This window comes from Crocodylus porosus, unplaced genomic scaffold (assembly GCF_001723895.1).
Source record: "Crocodylus porosus isolate Cpor-Errol unplaced genomic scaffold, CroPor_comp1, whole genome shotgun sequence".
NCBI lineage: Eukaryota > Metazoa > Chordata > Crocodylia > Crocodylidae > Crocodylus > Crocodylus porosus.
In genome coordinates, this window is record NW_017728932.1 from 10,968,057 (window position 1) to 10,980,400 (window position 12,344).

The 12,344-nt window shown below is 44.7% G+C and overlaps 1 protein-coding gene across 6 annotated transcripts in view; it reads right to left on the bottom strand.

The window, feature by feature from the left end:
* The window catches only part of SGSM2 (small G protein signaling modulator 2), a 106,011-nt gene that overhangs the window by 93,510 nt on the left and 157 nt on the right, over positions 1-12,344 (bottom strand). The gene's annotated exons all lie outside the window — the stretch shown is intronic.

A 12,344-nucleotide genomic window follows, 5' to 3' on the forward strand; every position in this document is an offset into this window, starting at 1 on the left:
TGGTCATAGAAGGCCACCAGGTTGGTCTGACAGGACCTGCCTCTAATGAACCCGTGTTGGTTGCCCCTAAGCATAATCTCCCCCGCTGGCCCCTCATGGACCTACGCCAGGATAATTCTCTCAAAAAGCTTACCCAGGAAAGACTAACTGGCCTATAGTTTCCCGGGTCCTCCTTCCTCCCTTTTTTGAAGATGGGAACCACATTAGTCCTCTTCCAGTCCTCTGGCACCACACCAGAGCACCATGAGTGCTTGTAAAGCCTTGCCAGGGGTCCCGCAATGATAGTGAGCTGTATTAATGACAGCTCACTGTCATTAATACAGGTGTCAGAAGACAGGTGCTATTGCTTCTATGGCACATGGGTTATTTTTTGCCTCCTTCTCCAGTAGCAAACTTTCTACTCTCCTGAAATTCCCTCTGCGAGCAAAGAACAATCTGTCAACTACTGGCAGAGAAAAACCGGTCATTAATACAGCTCACTATCAGCATCTTAGCTTCAGGGAAGAATCATTTTTAGATCAAGAGAAAGAAAAAGTTAAGCTGAGCTTTGGAGTTTAGCTTGCTCCTGCATGAATCTAAAAAGTATTTTACAAAGGATTCAATTGATGATCTCCCTCGATAATTCATGCCTGAGCCTGAAGGAAGCATTCTGCCTATGCTGGGGCAGGAGAGAATAAAAAGTTTGAAAAGCAAGCTGGCTAAGCACTGAAGGATTCCTGAGGGCAAGGTTTCTAAGAAACGAAGGTAATACAAAATTGTGTAAAAAGAAGCTTCAAACCTTGTAGGTATTTTATTGGTATTATTTGTATTGTGGCTAGAAGCCCCAGTCACAGTCCAGTTCCCTACTGTGCTGAGCGCTGTGAAAACAGAATGGCCAAAATAAATAAAATAAATAAAACCCCTAGAAAAACTGGCAGTGTGACTACATGGATGGTCCAGAGGTGTGGTTCTTGGTTTGATCCTGGAGCAACAAGCAGGGCCTCAGCAGGTAGGCCTGATTCTGCTCAGTGGCCAGAGACCACTGACCGCATTATCTAGTCACAGTCCCCCAGCAGCCCGATCTTCAGCTTCTGCAGCACTGCAACAAGGCTCCAATCAATAAGCAGGATAAATAAAGCTCATGTCATCACTCTAAGCAGGGCAAGCACCAAAGTAAAAAGGAAATGCGATAACTGAAGACAACCGTGAGCCTTTTCAAGTAGGAGGGCATCAGGCTTCGGGCCAGCCAGTAGTGAAGCACTGAAAGCTGGAAAATTAACAAGCAATTAAAAGGGAAAACAAAAGTGAGAGAAGGCCTTATCCTGGAAGGCAGAAGGTGAAATATTACCTTCCCCAGGACTCTATTTACCACTCTGTTGACATACAACCTTGATTGCTGTTTGCCTTGGCAGGAGCACAGAAGTACCGATCCCAAACCTTTCCTACTCTAGAACTGCCAGGGAGCCTCTGGAAAACAAGAGATTACACCAGGCCTGGCTGCTTAAAAGAACAGGCTGCTCTGTCCATTCAGTTGCCGTTAGCTAGCTTGAACCAACACTTCCCAAGTGGGAGGCAGGATGCCCCAGCAGAGATGGCCTTGGGTGAGGGACGAGGGAAGTCTAGTTCCGTTACTGAGGTCAGTGGCTGACTTGGGCAACTTGCTCTGTGCCTCATCTGGGGAAGATGAGGATAATGATAGTGGCTTATTTTTGTAAAGCATTGACTTGTGAATGAAAAATGCTCTCAAAACCTGTTATTTCTACAAGCATCAATAGGGGCTACTTAAAACAGTCAGTCTACTGATTTGGGATCTGGCATGAAGGTTGACACCCCATCATGGCAAACATTGTCCCTATTAGGAATGAGACATGCTTGCCCTTGCTCAGAAGTGTTTCTCATCTCAGAAACTCTATAAACAGAGGGTTTGTCACCTTGACAGTACAGGTACAATGATTGGATACAGTTAACCCAGGAAAACTGTGCTGATATGCATATGGCTTAATGCCATTTGGGAGGTGGAAGAAGCTAGAATGGGATAAGGCACGTCTATACCAGCATAAATATCTGCACCTGGGAGGTTACCAATTCATCTCTATAATCAGTTCTGGAAAAAAAACCCAAAAACCCTAATTAAATCCCCACCCAAAATACTGATACAAACAGTGTGAGGTCCCAGCTTCAGTGAGACAAGATGCAGCAGGTGGATACAGCAAATAAGAGGAATGGTGAAAAAAATAAAGTAACGGTGCAAGAATCATATTCAATACAAAAAGCAGCACCCACAACACACTGACTTCCTTGCCAAATTAGCTCGAAGCACCTATCTGATCTTACCCTTTTCCACAGGGGAAGGAAGAGAGGGAGAGGAAGCAGAACATGCCCTGAATTAGCTAAACTGTCACCATCAGGAATGGCAATATCATTCTCCCAGATTTACACAAAAGGAAACAGAGTCACACACACATTCACAGAAGTTTAGCACTGGAGAGGCTCTCACCTACAGTAATTTATACCAATGCTAGGAACAGGGCCCTAGAGTCCCAGCACCCAGTACCTTCATCATGCAGTTCATCCTTCTCTTTTGATATTCTTCATAAACAGCCAATCCCTATAATAATCATGTTACCAATAACTTCATTAACCAACATCTAGTATCATGCCCACCTGACATCCTCTTGCAATTGCTGTAATTTGTGATCCCGGTTGGCACATTTACGAGAAACTCAAGCCGCCTCAAAGGGCTGACATCATCTGAGTGTCTGACATCAGGCTTTGGGCAATCGCTCCAAGGGGGGTGGGGGCACACATTTAGTACCAAGCCACCTGAACTAACAAACTTAAACAGTTACTAGTAGAAGTCTTTAGTGCTCTCAACTTTCTTTAGTGCTTAGTGCCAATATTACAGTTCAGCAGCCCCAGGAAGCCCCAGCTAAGACTGCATTTATACAGTCCAGCATACTGTGCATCAAACTGAAGAAGCAGGGAAAGGAATGCAAGCTATTACTCTTTTTGGAGGGTAGGAAAACTGAGGCTTGGAGAGATTAAAGGACACGACCATGGTTACTTAAGGAGTGTGTGGCAGGATGTGGAATTAAATGCAAATACCCCAATTCTCAATTCATGGCAATCACGGAAGGACTATCCTTCCAATAATCGGCCCCTCCACCCTGACATACAAGAACTGTCGCAAGTTCCTCAGGACCAAATCCTCAGTAAGATACAGATAAATGCTCTAAATCTTGCCATGGCAAGCCACAGGCCACTCTCCCCACTTCAGGTCAGAGAAGGCAGTGGCAGAAGGCCATCCACAGCACAGAGCAGCCCCTGGTACAGAACACCCCTTGCAAGTTTTCTGAGAGAAGTACTTTCAGGGCATGAAAAGCAGGTGCTCTCTCATAAGCTGGAATACATCATTCTTTCATTGCTACTTAATTCAAGGAGGCTCCAGGCAAGGAACCAAGACAAATAATTCCCTGTGATCAGATGAAATGTTTAAAAAGAAATGCTAAAAATTTTATAACACTTTGAGGTAGGGAATTATACAGTCATCAACCATGCTGGCCACGCCAGAAAGGCAGCTGCAAATTGGGCTTTCCACACAAACCTGTGCAGACACCCACCCACAGACTTCACTAGATCTAAGCAAACTGTAAATTAGTTTCATCACTGAAGCATCAGTCCCTTTCTCTCCTATGGAAACCTGCTTAACCTACAGAGCAGCTCTGAACCCCAAAGATTTGCTGGACTAGATACAGGCCCCTGGTTCCCTCTCCTCTCCCTGTGATTCCAGCTCACTTGGCTTTCTATTAAAGGCCCCAGGAATACGGCACTGCTATTCACGCACAAATCCTTGCAGCTCCCTGGGCCTCCTACAAAACAGGAGATCCTGTCTCCTCTCTGCTTTCCAGAATGGCTGACCTTCCCCTAATCCCTTGAAGACCGCAGGTAACATTACCAATGCAGGAGGTAGTGCTGCAGCTCTCACTTTACTGGGGTTTCACTAGGGTTCACAGAAACTTTTGGCCTGGGTTTATAACCTTCAGAGAGCAGGTTTGAGACTGGTTGCCAGGAATGACTAATGAACCAAAAATTTTAAAAAACCCTATAAATCCTTTTTCATCAGGGCTGGAAGCTGCCAATCCCACACCTGCTTAATGACTGTCTATGAGACTTCTGAAATTCCTTATTCAGATATACAAGTCTAATTTGCAGGCCTGAAGATCCTGAAGGGGCCTGGTTTCAGCAGCACCTCATACACCCCTATCTATGCTTGCATTGCTCAGCTTGAATATAGCAGAGCAGAGGACTTGAAAGTTTAAGAGTCACGCTCCATCTTGTCATAGCAACTGGCATCACAAGACTACGGGGAAGGCCTGCCCAGGCTGGTGACAGATAGGAGTGCTCCGAAGTACCTCAAGGTGGGAAGAGTAACTGAAATACCAGCACCAAAGCTGGGGTATTGTGAGGAGGCTGTTACAATGCTGGTAGCACTAGGGACCACAGAGAAAACTCTGGAGCTGATTACTTGCAGCTGTTATAAGATCTAGACCATTTTTCCTTACAGAAAAGGGCCTTAATCCTCACCTCCCTGCCAGTTCAGTGTATGTTTCATCTCCCTACAAGACTCGGCTGCATCAGTCCTTCATTACCTAGTTATAGAGGGTCTGTGGCATTATGTTTGCTGTTCAACAGATGCTGTGTTTCAGCCCAGAGGCACCTCCTTTCAATGGCAGGGGAAATATTCCAGTTCCTCAAGTACTTCAAGATCTTTCAGAATGAAAGCTGCTAAGGTGATCATTATTATATTTGTTTCACAGCTGGAAAGCATGCTCTGTTTGAATATAGTAAGGGCAAAAAAAAGCTCTGTTTCAGTAGGTAGAAGGAAATGGCTAGAGAACAGCCTTTATGAGCCTGCTTGTCACAATAGATTTTCCTGCAGAGAGAGATAAATGTTTGAAACATGGACTTATAAGCCGCCACGGCATGAATCCCAGCTGACTCAAATTTTCAAAACATATTACATGTCCTTCTTTCCATTAGAGTCAACAAAATACATTCTTTACTGCAGGAATGGCAAGGCCATCCACAAAAGAGCAGACATAGATTAAACGTTTCCAGAGAACGTATGCAAAAGGCTTTGCTGGAAATAAAAAAAGGCTGTGCAACCCAGCTACTTTAAACCTGGATGACAAATACAGCTGAATTTCAATAGATTCAGCACACGGAGGGCACAAAAACATTCAATGTACTTAGAAGATGATTAAAGATTAAGGTTATTTGAAAATAACACGACAGGGGGAACAGACTGCTTTCAACAAAGAGGGAAAGGAGCAGCAGCCTTCTCAACACATGTGAAGATGAGCAAACTACATGATTTATGATTGGAGGGAAGATGAAAACAACATTTTGGGATGTTATACAAATATATACACAGGTCCGCAATACACATGAGGTGCTCCCAAAATATAAATAATGATGGTATACAAAAATAGCCATGATAAAAGAACATTCTTTTGGTTGCAAAGTCAGGCCTCCATAAGCCAGAAAATACCCAACTGAAGAGGCTGGCTTTCCACCCTTGACTCTGTCCCCCTGAGAGTCCATCCTGTGCATGGAACGAAGCCGAGATCCTCTGGAAAAGTCAATGTACAATCATGTAACAAAAGAAGACAGAGGGGATAGCATTAAAGCTAGATGTAACGTAGCTATATTCAGTACATGCTACATTTCTCCCTCTCATCAACAGCTGTGAGATGAATTCTTCCTGACGATTCTCCTCTTCCATTCAGACTAGCTGCACTGAAGAAAGCAGTCAGAGAAAGAAACCGACTGTTTTTATGACAAAATGTCCATGGCTCATGACCAGAACATCTTGGGACAAAGCAGCAGCCCAATCTCTCTAGCCCAAAGACTGGCCCCTTGCTGATATGGAAAGGCTGCAAAAAAGAGGCAGGTGGCTGTTAAAGCTTCTTAGCATAGGTGACTTTCACCTTTAGCTTCCTCTGTGCAAAAGTGAAGTTTATTTTCTATCTATCGGGACTTTTTACCATCTTTAGTTTTCCCTGAGCCTGAGGAAGGGCGTGTGCCTGAAAGCTTACAGACAAAGATTTTTTTTTTTTTTTTTTGCAGTTTCTTAGTTGGTCTAATAAAAGGTATCATCTCTGAACCAAGAGTTCTACAGTTTTCCATTTCTTTTTAGCATAGGGGGTAAAAACTCTTTATAGCAGAATATGCCCAGCAACACAGGTATTTCATACCGTAAAAGATGCACGTATACAAATTCAAATGATTAAAACCTCTCCAACCATGCCCACTCCCATACATGAGAGCTTAAAAGTCCCACTGAAAACCCAGTAAGAAGTTGGAAAAACTCCAACTTAAATTGTTTTTAATCTCAAGTTATTTGTTTTTTCAGTTCAATGTGGCTTGGACCACGAAAACCAAATGTGTTTTCAGATTCACATACATTAGCCCAACAAAGCAGTGTTTGGGTTTAGAAGGATGCTTTGCTTTTTTTTTTTTTTTTTTTTTTATACATACAAGTGTACATTCAGATGCTAAAGCGAGCCTAATATTGTGGTTTCCACTTCCTGGCTTTAAAGCAAATTTCTGGACCAAGTGGAAGCTTCACATTTGTATCCAACTACAGCCATTTCAATATCAACAACATGCACAATATAGTCCTGTACCACAGCATAATCTAGAAATATATTGGCTTACTTTAAGACATAAAAGTTAAAAGCCCCAATTCTATTTGATTTTTAAATGCAGTCCAGTCTTCACACTCCTTTCCCAGCCACTCTCAATCAAGCTATAACAGGGGCTCAGACATACAAATGATATAGAGGGGCTCTGTCTTGCATCGATAGAGACAAGCAACAGGCACCACATCCAGGGACACTGGGGGATTGACTAGAAACAGGGTTATCGGGTCCCCAAAAACACCTGGAGTCAGTTAAGTCTCAGATCTGCAACACGGAGATTTCAGTTCAAACTTAAACAGCAATTCAGTGCTACCATGAAGAACATTCATTCATATGCAAGGGCTGGCAACAATCCAGCAATGAGCTGAAAAGCTACTGGAGTCTCTTTGAGGGAGTGGCAGAGGTCATTTAATCTATGGCTCACTGGCATCCCTTCAGAGCCACCTGGAAAAGGATGGATAACTGGCCTCACAGCACCCAGTGAAAGCTAACAGCAGGGCCTTGAAAACAGCAGCTCATGACAAGCCTGTCTGGAAGGCATCCAGGGAATGTGTGTTCCCTGCATCAGGAAATGCCTGATGGAAAAAGCCCGCTGTCACCTCCGCTTCCTGCCAAGCTCGACCACGTTCCTTTTTTACACAAGCAGTGCTGAGTTGGTGACAGATCACAGGGCTGAAATGCACTTTGATTTAGGATGCCACATATCAGCGCTACTTCCTGAAGAGTTTGTCTTGTCTCTGCTGGACCCTGCCTCAGTTTGGCACCAGCTGATTCCAGTTTAGGATTTTGGATGCTTTCCCTTCTCAGCTGCAACACATAATGCAGATGAATGCACAAAAGAGTATTTTGCATACAAGCTTTATATGCAAGGCAAGCCAAAGGGCCTTTAACACAGCAAGCAAGATGGGGAAGGCACTGATTGATGTGCATCCCCTCTGCCCCCTAACAGGCAGGATTGGAATTGCTCAATGGTGCAATTGCCCCTATACTGCTACAAGTCAACAGGGATTCGCCTTTTCTGCTTAAAAAAAAAAAAAAAAAGGCTTAAAAATGTGATAGCTCAAGTGTCATCCTGCTCAGGAAGCAGACAGCATGAATCGCAAAAGCAGATTTTTCTTTATCTCTATCAGTAGTTTTCTATGGATCTAATTTATTTCCTTGCTATCACAGTGCCAACCATGAAGTTCCTAGATGATCATCACAGATAGGGAACTGGGCTAGAGAGAGAGACAGAGCTTCAGTGATTTTCCCCAAAGGCAAGCATAAGTGCAACTGCACACAAGGGAGCCCACATCTCAAGTCTCCCAGTGCCCTGCTCCAATCACTAGGCTGTGCTGCCACTCATTCCTGATAGTTCCCATACCTCTACAACTATTACACTATGCTACAGGAACAAAAGCTTTTAGGTTTCCTATACATGAGCCACCATAAACCCACCGAGACTACCATCTCCAAGCACTAAAACCAAGAAAGCTACAAAGAATTTAACATTCTCCAAGTAACAAAACAAGATGCCAGACAGCAGCAAAAACAAACCTTACCCACTTCCAAAAAGGAACATTGAAAAGACTAGATAGGAATAAATGCTGAAGCTAACGTATTAGCAACAGAGGGGATTCTGAGAAAGCAAGCAGCCCTAAACCCAAGACTTTTGTGGGATAAATGACTTTATTGCTAAGCACAGACTGCATGACCTGTGGGGTATTCAGAAAGCAATTCAATCAACAGCATAAGGTACATGAGGGGAAAGGGTATATTCACAACATGGGGAACAGCAGTTCAGGGCTTCACAAAATAAACAGTTTAAAAAGAAGTTTAAGTTCTACAGCACACACACACACAAAGAAAATTCCCCTTACGTCTCCTTGCACCTTGCCACACCCCAAGGCTGAATCCAGCCATGGCAGCTTGTTATAAGGAAAAAGATCACACTAAATGTGCTCTTCAGAAGCACGACCCTGCTCCTACTCATACAGACGGCCCTAATCCCTGATCTTACAGAGACAGTGGGCACATCTACACACACTCTTTAATGTACATTAGCCTACCTTAATACGCATTAAAGCATCACTAAGAAGCTATGCTCTTTAGTTAATGCATATTAAAATAGGCTAACGCGCATTAAAGCATCACTAAAAATGGTGGGTGCTTGCAGACATGCCACAGGGCTGCTCCAATGCACTGTAATTACAGCACATCAGAATCCAAGTCTGCTGGAGCACAGTAATTACCAGCCTCTGTGTCTTGTGCATTAGCGTCCTTGTGCTTCAAAATTGCAGCAGGGGCACTTTAACTAAAACTTGTTGAACAAGCTTCAGTTCAAGCACCCCCACCACCATTCTGAGGTGCAGGGACACTAACACAAGATGCTGCAACACTTTAATTAGAGCCGCTCTTGGAGGCACGCTAATTAAAGCTTTCCCCATCTTGGGAGCATGCCCACCACTCTTTAGTTAACGTGCATTAAGATAGACTAATGCGCATTTTCCAGTACCTCACTATGGAGGTACTAGATTTAATGTGAATTAAAGCGCATTGACACACGTGCAGACATGGCCAGTATGAGCTAGAGGAGAGTGAGCAGGATACTTAGCCTCTGCCACTAACTTGCTGTTGTCCCTGTTTGTTATAAGGCACTTTATAATCTATAAGCTCAGTATAATCATAACTAAGCATGACTGCTGGAATGGTAGCTGGACCTTTCTCTCACTCCCATGCTGAGATGCACAGATTTCTGAAGCTGCAGACACTGGAGTAGTATCCATGCAGCTTATATCCCAGGCTGGGTGCATGCATGCCTGCAGGAGCTCAATCCTATGCTCAGGAACAAGGCAAAGCTGTGAGGGGATGGGGCAGCAGCCAGGCTTTTTGTTCAAGGCAAATTAAATGCACCTGCCACCTTTGGCCACACCAATGTTCTCAGCACCCTAATGGAAGTCCAGGTATTAAAAACCAAACTCCAGCCTGCTATATTCAATTAATGATGCTATCAGGTGGGGTCTAAACTATCAGCAGAGTGGAGATATGAGGGACTAGGATCTCATCAACTTCTAAAATGCCATGCAAAATAATAAGCTTTGTTGAAAAAGCAAGGCATCTAGGCTGTACTCAACATGAAGGATGCATAGGAGAAAAGAATAAAGCCAGTACAAGGTTTGTGGTTCAGAAAACATGCAGAAGTGTGGTGTGGGGTGAGTTATGCGAGAAGCCTCAACAACAGGCTGGTCTAGGTCAATCACAACCACATTTTGCCCAATGCCTGCCTCATAAACCACAACTATACTGCTATCCTGCAGTCTACAGAAAGTACAGTTCATAGAGCAGCACAGCCGGACTAGATAACCCAGAACGTCTTTTCCAGTCCTAATTTATGGTTATAGCCCTGGCACAAGCTGTTCCATTTATTGCCTTTATTGATTATGCAAAGATGAATTTGGGCATCTGTCTGGTTCCATGGGCAGGATTTCCATGAGCCAACTCACACTGGACATGCTAAGACCAAGCTGGTATCTTTCAGACACCAGTTGAAGTAGTGCAATTCAAATGAAGAGCAATTTGTAAAATCACCCCTGGCCAAATTGGCACCACCGCAGCCCCACTCTGGAGTAGAAAGAAAATTCAAACAGCAGAGTGTAAATCTAGCTCCAGCGAGAGCCCTGCCTTTTGTGCTTCCTCCTGTCACCATAGCACAATCTTGATTTTAAGTTTCATTAGCTTCATAGACCCTGCATCTTCTGAAGGGAATATAAAAGCCCAGACTTCAAAGGGTGAAGCTAGTCTCTAACTAGCTAGAGGTCAGGAGAAAATCTTCTCTGTGGGTGGGTCATTTCACAAGCAGCTTCCCTCCAAGCATCTGGTTCTGACCATTGCTGGAAACCAGATACTGGACTAGAGAGACTGCTACTCTGGTCTGGGACAACAGGAACTAGATAAGAGTCATTTAAGTACTGTTAAGGGAAAATGATTGCCTGTGTGGTGTAATGTTCCCTTGATAATGGGAAACTATATCCCTCATCGTTGTATACTGATGGACTTCTAGTTAATGTTGATTCAACTGTGGGCTTTGCATTTCACTTTGCAAACAAACAAAAACAGATTTACTTGGAGGGCAATCTCTCACAGCATGCAGAGGAGATTCATTTAGTTTCCTAGATTTTTTTTTTTTTTTTTTTAAATATCCTGGCTAACCAATGCACACCTGTTTCCCCACAAATCCCCACCCCAGGACCTACAAGGATTGGGCTTACAGCAAAGCCAGTGAAATAAGCTCACAAAGACACTCTCATGGACCCAGAGGGACAGCTTTCCATCTTCAGCTCCCTCTGTACAAAAATGAAGTTTATTTCCTACCTACAGGGACTTTTTACCATCTTGTAACATCTACGCTTTTCTTAGAGCCTGACAAAGGGACTTTGATCCAAAAGCTTGCAGAAAAGGACAGTTTTCTTGCCATTTCCCAGTTGGTCTAATAGAAGGTATCATTTTGGAACCAAGAGTTCTAGTTTTTTGTAGGTCAGTGAAATGAGAGACATTTGGGTGTAGAAGGTATGCAGGATTCAACCTCTACAATGGAACAAAGGCCAATCACGACAATGGAAATATTTAGGCAAATCACATTCCAGCACTAAAGACAGACACCAAGGGACCTGAGTGACTCCTCAGATACAACGATGCTTTGTGTAATAACCTCCCCAAAAGGAAGAACTTGGAGGCAATTTAAAAGCTTCCTCTAGCGATGAACGGGATTTGAAGGCCAGGTGGGACCAGCCCCCAGCCTGAGCACTATCACTTGCAGTCAGATGGGATCACAACACAAACTCTTAGCTGCTCAGGGCATCAAGACTGCTGCATACGGGCCAGACCCTTACACCCTCCTCCCGGGCTCTTGCGTTGCTAAGCCAGCCTATGTCCAGAGAGGAAAAAAGAGCTTTTCCTCTCCATAAGGAAACAGGGCTCTGGCATTATGGAGCAAACGTCCCTCCGCACCCTGCCAGCATAAAAGCGGCATCTCGGTACGGTCACCCCACTCCCTGCCCTGGGCAGGCAAAGGGAAAATTACCAAAAATAATCAAGCATAAGCCCAATCTCCCCGCAGACTCCCTCGGTGTTGGGGGGGGGGGGGTCTCTTCTATTAAACTAGGAACTTCCCCGTTGCCATTAATTTCACACGGCCGATCCTCTGCCCTGCAGGCGATGCCAGACCGAGTTATGCAAGTGGCGAGAAGAGTTTTCACGCTCAAAAGGGAGAGGGGGGCTCAGACAAGGACCCAGGCCGTCCGTAACCGTTCGGTATCCGGGAAACGGACTTCACGGCAAAGGTAACCTTTCCCCGAAGGAGACGCCGAAAGCGTTAACCGATCCGATCGCAGCGGAACAAAGCCTCCAACTTCCCATTCACGGCCTCGGGGAGGGAAATTAGATTTCAACTCCCGCCCGCACAAAGCGTCGCTTTACGGACTGCTTTAAACGGGCAAAGACAGCCGATGAACTCGCCGCGTAAAAGGCTGCGGGTCTTCAAACGCGTCCCGTCAGAGGGACCACCCCGAGGAGCGCTGGGGGAAGGGGCTTCCTTGGCGCCATGTGGAAACCCGTCCGTTTGGAGAGGGACCATCCTGAGGAGGCGGGAGGAAGGGGTTTCCGACCCCGGCACCTGTGGCAGGG